The 9574-nt window shown below is 37.2% G+C and overlaps 1 long non-coding RNA gene across 1 annotated transcript; it reads right to left on the bottom strand.

The window, feature by feature from the left end:
- Positions 1-2509: 2509 nt before the first annotated feature.
- LOC145658787 (uncharacterized) lies at positions 2510-5661 on the bottom strand. Its single transcript, XR_014124660.1, has 3 exons — positions 3828-5661; positions 3219-3261; positions 2510-2975 (listed from the first exon to the last, which is right to left on the bottom strand). It is a non-coding gene; the product is annotated as an uncharacterized LOC145658787 (long non-coding RNA).
- Between the last annotated feature and the right edge of the window lie 3913 nt (positions 5662-9574).

Raw genomic sequence — 9574 nt, 5'->3', positions numbered from 1 at the left:
GGAATTAGTGCCTGAAAAAAAGCAGGATGTGAGTCCACTGAAGACCACTAGATAGCAATATCTTGTGGGACTTTGATTTCAGCATTGCATGGACAGAATCAGTTCCATTTGGATACGTGGAGATGGTTTGTAACACAGATGTCCTCTATTAGTGACACAGATGTCCTCTATTGATAAAGAAGTCTCACGTGTCTGATGAGGTGAGGATTTCATCTTCTTTCTTTCATTCATGGTTTGTGCAGCCAAACAGTTCTCCCAGGTTTCTCAATGTATCACATTCAGAGTTCAGAGCAAAGATGATGACTGGGACTCCAGATTACAGCAAAGCTATTTCTCATCATACTGCTGTGAGTCTGTACATTAGTATCCTACCGTGGTAACTTTCACTTCTGCTTCTGAGGCTGTTGCATCAGTAAAAATTCTTATTTTGCATGGTGTCTAGCATTGAAGTCTACTAGGTTTTGCACCTGTCAAGATGACTGTCACAATAATATTGCTGAAAACCAGAATTGGGTAGAGTAGCCAAACATTCTGCAAAAATATTGTTACTTTAAAACAATAATTACTCAAGTAGAAGTAAAAGTAGAAATTTACATAATTACTTAAGCAAAAATAAGAACGTAACTAATAAAAAGACTACTCAAGTAATGGATGACTTACTAATCAAAAGATAATGTTTGAAGAATCAGTATCAGAAATACATTATTATATATTATTAAATGCATTGTTGTTTCTGTGGCAGATGGGTTTCAGAAACTCTTATGTGACGCCTGCAAAGTGTGGTCACATTTTTGATTCTATGCTTATTTTTCATATATTGCTTATTTTTCTTTGTTTGTTTTAATTGTTGCGTTTTTAAGTTTTCTGAAGAACCTTATTTCCTGTAGCTGCTGCTAATGAGTATCACCAGTAGGAGGCAGTGTCATGCTGGACTGCAGTCAGGGTAGTTAAATACAGTAGCTTTGGTAATACACTATATGAATAAAGCTTTGTGACACCTACACATTAAACCTACAGGAGCTTTTTTGACATCCCATTCTAAATCCATAGGCATTAATATGGAGTTGGAATTCCCTCTGCAGCTACAAGAGCTTCCACCTTTCTGGGAAGGCTTTCTACAAGATTTTGGAGTGCATCTATGGGAATATTTGCCCATTCATACAGAAGAGCATTGGTGAGGTCATACACTGATGTTGGATGAGAAGGCCTGGCTTGCAATCTCTGTTGTAGTTCATCCCAAAAGTGTTTGATGGAGTTGAGGTCAGAGCTCTGTCTGGGTCAGTGAAGTTCTTCCACACCAAACTTATCCAACCATACCTTTATGGACATTGCTTTATGCACTGAGGCACAGAAATGCTGGAACAGAAAAGGGCCTTCCCCAAAAGGTTTCTCACAAAGTTGAAAGCATAGAATTGCCCAAATTGTCTTGGTATGCTGAAGCATTAAGATTTCCTTTCACTGGAACTAAGGGGCATAGACTGACCCCTGAAAAAACCTATAGTATTATCCCTCCTTCACCAACTTTACAGTTGCCACAAGGCAGTCAGGCAGGTAACATTCTCCTGGCATTTGGCAAACCCAAGTCATCCATTAGATTGCCAGATACAGAAGCATGATTCATCACTCCACAGAACATTTCCACTTCTCGAGAATCCAGTGGTGGCTTTCTTTACATGACTCCATCCAATTCTTGGTATTGTGATGTAAGGCTTGCATGCAGCTTCACAGCCATGGAAACCCATACCATGAAGCTCCTGTGCTGATGTTAATGTCAGAAGATGTTTGCCTTCCAGCAATCTGACTACATGTCCTCTGAATCCAATTCCTTGTGCTCTGTTTCAGACAATCGCAAGAGATCTGCTTCCTTTCATCTCTGTCATCATCAACAACTCCTTATCTTCTGGATATGTGCCAACTGCATTCAAAACTGCCAGGGTGGTACCAATCCTCAAGAAGGCCACACACGACGGCTCCAACTTTACTAATTACAGACCTGTATCACTTCTCTCTTTCCTCTCAAAAGCCATTGAGCAAGCAGTTTATAATCAATTGTCTCTTTTCCTCACCCCGAACCAGCTGCATGATCCCAATTAGTCTGGTTACAAACCAGCACAGCCTACAGAAATGGGCTCGCTGAGGTACAAGTGTTATTAAATAAGTGTCAATTACCTTGCTCATTTAAATTCTGTTCATATTAACTTGTATTAGATATATTAGTTGGAAGCGGTTGTTAGCACTGCTTAGCATATTTTCATTTTTCTCCAAAGGTAGTAGCATAAATCAGAATCAAGATTTACTGGCCAGGTACGTTTGCACATACAAGGAATTTGTCCTCAGTCACACGGTGGCTCATAGTACACAGAACACAGTATACATTAGCTGACAATAAAACTACTACACTAGTGCAGTAACAGTCATCCATATCTGAGTTCTACTACACACACACACACACACACACACACACACACACACGCAAATGTTCTTTTCAGTAAACATGCAGACACACAAATATAGTCAAGTCAAGTAAAAATGTATCTATATAGTGCTTTTTACAACAGCTGTTGTCACAAAGCAGCTTTACACATGTCCAAGTCCAAACCCCCAACGCGAAAGCCAGTGGCAAGGAAATACTCACTAGGACATGAGGAAGAACCCTTGATAGGAAACTCCTTTGGTTGAACACTACAATAGCAACAACATAAACAATATAAACAATAAAAAACAAAATAAGTAGTGAGAGAAAAGAATAATAATAAAAATAAAGACATCTTTTTGGTTTTTTAGAAGTCCTGGTTTTGAAGATGTACGTGTATCCAAAACCTATCTTGCATGAGAATGTCTTTCAAGGGCGTAGTTGGCTGGGATGGAGGGGTGGTGGGCTACAACAGGGGGCATCAGGTGGTGGTGGAAGGAGCCATAGCAGTTGAGACGGGTTGAGGTTCAGTAACATCATGACATCAGGAGTAGGTTTAGCTCTGCAAAAAGAGAGAACAGATATTTAGGCTTGTCCATGTATAAAGGTGTATAAGTTAAATAACTATAATGTGCAAAGATGGACACTGGCATATCTAGCTATGACAGCACAGCTAAAAGGATAGAGCCAGAAGGAAACACAGGCAAGAGGGCTCTCTGGAACATCAGCACTCTGCCACTATAATTCAACAAACTTCAATAACAAAAAAGTGGTGAAGTGACAGCATCATAACATCCCAGCTTACCATAACTCTCAATGTCCATGGACCCAAAGATCTACACCTTTACCTAAAATGTGAAGTATTTATTAAAATTCCGGATTATACAAATAGGTTTTTGGCCTAGCCTTACATATTGATAAAGTTTCATGTTTTGTAGCATTTGTGTAAATTATAAACTTGTGTAAACTAAGTCATTTTTCAAACTCTTTTGAGCAGGTTATTTGCAAGTATTTGTGAGCTAGTGATCTGGCACCCACATATTTCCAGAATTAAATCTAAAGCCATCTTTCATACTAATTCATTTAATCTGCTAGAATAACATATGTAAAACTCAATGGACCCTGTAGAGATAGCTCCAGTTCAATCACTAGGAAAACAGGCACCAGCAAATATAGGGGTGTTAAGGAGAGTTCTTGGTTTTCTCTCTTATTACCAAACTTGCATCAAAATATTTTCAGAAATTGCAAAGCCTCTCTATGAGCTGTTATCCACAATAGAGAGTTTTAGCAAGCAAATTTATAGTCAGGGCAAAAAGTTTAAAAAAAAAGGGGTTACCTAACAAGACACATACTGAGTGGCAAGAAATACATCAGCAGACTCTCGAATAGCTCATTAGTGCAACAAGCAACCTACCTTCCCATCTTATCTAGAGTTGGACCAGTCCTTTGTACTGCATTGTGACTTGTCACAAGCAGGTTTTGGAGCTGTGTTATAATGGTTCCAGCAGGAAAAACTTTGAGTCTTTGGCTTTGGATGACACACTGACACCCTCTGAAAGGAGATACCGCCTACATTTGAGCAACAGGGAATTCCTGGCATTAATGTAGGCTGTATGTAACCGCTTCAAGGACTGCCTGTTCCACACACTATCATTCATAGTATAAATGGACAGCAACCCACTAACATATATATTAAACATAGCAAAACTAAATGCCACAGGGCACAGGTGGGTCTCTAAGCCGGTGGACTTTCACATTAAGTATAGGCTAGGCCAAGACACAAACACAGATGTGGAAACTCTCTCCCATGTGCCTCTTAACCTGGAAAGAGCAATACAAGGGACAGAGGCACCAAAGGAATGTACATCAATAACTTTTCATCCAATGTGACTGAAGCCACTGTTGACTGGACACTACCCACATCCTATCCCAACTGCTGAACATATCAGAGCTCAATAGGAGGACCCAAGCTCCATGAAGGGTATGGAAATTAAAAAAGAACTGCAGTCCTCCAGGAAAAGCTTTAAGTAGTGTTATTACAACCAGAAGGCAAATAGTGTGATCTTGCAGCCTGGAAACCAGGTTCTAGTTAGAAACCTCAGTGAATGTGGAGGTTCAGGTAAATTAAGGGAAAGTCAAAGAAGTTTTTGATATATGAAACATTATGCCAGTCTTCTTACAATTCTTATCCTAGAGTCAGTGTCATAAAAGCATAAAGTTGAAGATTAAAGTATCTAAAAATACAATATATAATACAAAATACAAATACAGCAGTCATTTCATTTTGTCAGAGAGTGAGTGACACCCACAAAGTGTGGTCACATTTGTGATTATATGCTTTGTGTATTTTTCTTTTAATTGTTGAAATTTGAAACTTTGCCAAAGTACCTTATTTTTTGCAGCTACTGCTAATAAGTGTTGCTGGTAGGAGGTAGTGTGATGGTGAACAGCAATCAGGGTAGTTAGTTACTGTGTCTCTCAGAATAGAGAGGTATCTGTGAATACAACCTACACTGTCCTTCACCTCATTTTCTCCAACCTATTTTCAGGTGAGGAACATGAAAAAAATACACAAAGCTAAACTAAATTGGTAGATCACACAGGCACAATATTTCTAGTATGCTAAGCTTGAATCACACATAAATTATCTATGCTTTTAAAATTTTGAATGTGTAGAATTGATGCCACAAAAAGGTAGACATACCTTAATATCAGTACTTAAAAGTTGAGTTCCTTGGAATTTCTTGGGGTTTACATATGTGCTCAAGCAGTTTGCTTATTTAAATTCTTTTCATATTAACATATATTAGATTGTGTTCATCAATTGGAAGTGGTCATTAGCATCAAGTAATATATTAACATTTTTCTCTATAGGTAGAATGGTAAAATGGTTAGCATGTTAACCTCCAATACATTCCTCTGCTCTTGAGACATCAAATAATGGTTATATCAGATATGAATTGTATGCCAGCTCTTCAAATTTGATTCTCACTTGAACCTTATGTTTGGTATGTGATATTTTTTCCTTTTGTACTAACACATACATAATGTATCTAATTTCTATAGGAGACTTGCCACTCTGTAATGTTCTCTGGATTTGTCAGACGGGTTTTGGGCACTAGGATGCTCACATTTCTGCTACTGAGTACTGATTGGGTGGTGATCTGATGGTAGAGTAGCAGATAAACTAGAGTCCTATTGCCCAAAACCTGTTTGCTGTACAAAAAAAAGGAAATACATAGGCTAGATTTGCATTTGTTTCATTGTTTTAGTGTAATACATGTGTCTACTTTCCAAAAATAAAGGAAGATAATGACCAAGTGGTGTGAACCTATTTTACTTATTCATTTTTTACCTGTTTAGTTCCATTCACCTGTTAACCTCCATTCACCCCCATTCTCTGAGGACTCTCTTGCAGGCACCCTCTTGCATTCTGCAGTAATTTTTATGTAATGGGAGGAATAGGAGGAAGTGCACATGGTCCTCATAAACCGGCTGTCAATCTTATTGCAGCCAATCAGATAGGCCTACTAGATTGTTGTGTTCAATCACATTTTATTAAGTCAAGAGATGATAGGGGTTACACGCCTATCATTTTCTACTGAAGCCACTTGCCTTAACAGTTTTTCCAAAAGGTGGTAACTGCAGTGCTATTGGTTAAAAGTAAATTGACTGAAAATACAGTGAAATGTCCATAGCCCTAGGGAACAGCAGTGAAGCAGAATCTATCCATGTATTTTACAAACTATTGTATTAACAGTTTAATCAAACTACTGTGCTAGATTATTTTGTTCATTAATTACAGTTTTCTCGAATGAAAGTATCTTATAGGTCTATGTAACGGCCCAAGTGCAGCAGGGCAAGGAGCAGGACACAGAGACAGATGTTTATTGACATACATACACAACAGTGGCACTCACATCTAAAGTAAACAGCAAACACAGACGCAGGCAATTTTAACAGAGCCAATGACTGACAGTGATGCTCACACAGACCGGGATTTACATACTTAAACAAAGAACGACACTAACTAGGTGCAGGTGTGTTTACAGTCAAGAAATTCCCACTGCAGGAAGCAACTTAAAACTATGACTGAGTACAACTTGAACAATTGAGCATAAAGGGCCGTGCTCATGGGCCCAACAGTGGGGCTTGAACCAGCAACCTTTCAATTACAAGTGAGGTACCTTAACCACTGAGCTACCACTTCCCACTGTATGACATGACCAGTGAGAGGGGAGTGTTCCGTGACAGTATAAGAGGTCTATAAAATAATATGAACATCATCTCATTACAATAATTATCTTATATGTAGAGTAAAAACACAAATGTATGACATAATTTCAGATGTTCAATGATCAGTGCAAATAATTTTAAGTGGTGGTAGCCAAATGTAGTCTAGCTATTAATCCCATTTGTACTTTCAATACAGTTGTCATATGATAAGTAATCTAATATTGTTTCTTTCTTCCAATGGAAAAACACTGCCAATGATTCAGCTGTTCTTTACTCTTATGGCAAAAATGTAATAAAACAAATGCATTTATTTAACAAAAATGTAATTTAAAAAAAACCAAAATCTAACTTATTAACTCTCATTTAACTCATGTTTAATACACGTTTGCTGCTATTGTTTTGCTATATGTTTGGTATACAGAATTATTTGCTTATTTAGGACTACCATATTTGTCTTGCATTCTTAGAATGTTTTGTATTAATATTATATTGAATTGTCTAACATGATTGTATATGTAAAGAATTACTTTGCTTCTCTGAAAAATTCTACACCAACAGTACACCCACAAATAGAAATCAAATTCAATGCATGAATTTAAAGTGGTATTCATATATTAGTAAATAATTCTATTGATTATTATGTTTAAATACATAATTTATTCTTCTGATATGCCAAATACAGATTTTTTTTTTAAATATGGTAAAAATATGCTAATCATATAATAAATCATATTCAGTTACTAACTCATTTTATGGGTTTTTAATAAATATGGATGTGTGCTATTATTTTAGTGTTAGGGCAGAAGACTACCCAAACTGAAGCGGTACATTTTTAAATATGAATAAATAAATACTTAAATAAGTACGCGTGCGTGCAGAGGCAATGTCTATAGTAAGTGCCCATAACAAAACCCATAAGGTGACAAAGAATTCTTTCCATAAGTGACAAGTGATAGAATAGAAAGCAAGGAATGTAGGCAAATGAACGGACACAGGATTGAGTATGTAGCCGTAACATTAAGTGATTTAATGACAAAGGAAATTTGAGAACGAGAAGCATCTTATTAGGTAGTAATAAGCTTCAGTACAGCCTGCCAGGTGGGGCTAGGATAATGGTTAAAACTGCTTCTTTTACTATGATTAGACACTCAAAAACCCCCAGGACAGTTCTGTGAACATGGAAGAAACATAGCATGAGAATATATGTGATTAATGTATTACAAACTCTACAAACATGAAGCCTTTACAAACGTACTTCATTTGTTCAACCCCAAATTTGATTACGACCAAGGCAATTCATTTTTTTTTTTAGTGTACAGACATAGCTATGAGATGGTAAAAAATGAACACTGCTTTGAATATGTTGTGATTGCAGCATAAACGTGTCATTGTATTTTGACAAGGATGAGAAACAGATGAAAGTGAACTGTTTCGTAAAAACTTGGCACACGGGGTAAAAATGGTTCTATAAACGTTAAGTGTGTTTATTTCAATGTTACATTTACTGAAATTTACTCCGACTCACTGAACAACTTTCCGAACTAGCTATGCAGCAACATTAATGTTAGCATTAAGCTAGAATCTATTTAAATTGGCTATTAGTATAGTATTAGTAATTAGTATATTAATTCACCTAAAGGTATTGTGCCATTAATGAACAAACAGTACAATACAAACACGTTTATGAACAAATCCTACAATACAATCTGGGCCAACTTGCAACGATAGTAAAGGGCTACCATTCTTCGATGGTCCTGGAATTGTTTTGGAATTATGAGAAGGTTTTGAGAAACATTTAACCAAAATCAACCTATATGAAAAGGTACAGTAAAATCTGCCTTAATTTTCACAGGTGATAAAGATAGCCAACGGCTGCCACTCTTACGTGATAGGCGAATTCTGTGAGCAGCGAGGTACAGTAATATCGCGCTATATGCGCATTAGGATTTAAAGCACAGATGACTTGACCGTGAATCACTAAAACGCGCATGGCTTGACCGGCGTCATATACCAACATACTCGAATAAAAGTGTAAAGTACCATCTCATAAAACAATTGTTAAAAGTACAGTTTGTTCAAAACGTTATTTAAGTTAATGTAACGTAAAAAATGTAGCACGTTACTACCCCCTGCTCTAAATAAACTAATGAACAATCAACAAAAACATAGAAAAACACAGTTACCCTTCCACAATTTTCCCCTCTAGTTAGACTTTACCTGTTTAGCTTTTGTGGTTGTGTTGTGCTCTTTTTGTGGTTGTGTTTGTAACCGTAATGTCTCTGTAGCGCCAACGCTACATTATTTTAAGTTTTGTACAGTGATGTTATGATATCACCAGGGGGCAGTGCGGTATAGCATTACCATCACGATATTTTTATTCATTTCTGCTTATTTTAATGTATCTTAAACTCATTGTTAGTCTCAGATGTTAAAATTAATATTTAACCAGCGCATTCTTTGTGCTTAAAACCTAGCCTTTTCGTTGTCTACTTATAACAAGCATTCAAATGGCCCTCTGCCTTCTGTTGGGATACTTTACAGTAGGTGTTTGCGAAATTATTCAGGGCGCGATAAGGGGAGGAGATATTTGCGCATACATCGACATTACATTTAGACTGGATGGATCTTGTTGACTGCCGGTTGGACTCGCTTCCTTCGCGCAGCCATCAGATCAGTGTTTGGTGTGACACAACTCTCGTTCATCCATGCAAATGCTTTGGAGATGACTATACTAATAATTCCACTGTCTTACGGGAAGACGATTGCAAATCAGTCTGCAATTGCGTCGAATTATCTCTTATCTAGCTCTAACACCAGTTGGTTGTGAAAGGGGGAAGAAATTAAGCAAGCTTGTTTAAAGGAAACGTTTTTATTTGCAAATTTGCACGTGATAATCATCCAGCAGTGCGTCATTGGGAAATTCCA

The sequence above is a fragment of the Electrophorus electricus genome, chromosome 7 (assembly GCF_041902795.1).
Source record: "Electrophorus electricus isolate QZ-2024a chromosome 7, ASM4190279v1, whole genome shotgun sequence".
NCBI lineage: Eukaryota > Metazoa > Chordata > Actinopteri > Gymnotiformes > Gymnotidae > Electrophorus > Electrophorus electricus.
Note: the sequence above shows the minus strand (reverse complement) of the source record. Positions and strands in the feature narration are given on the sequence as shown.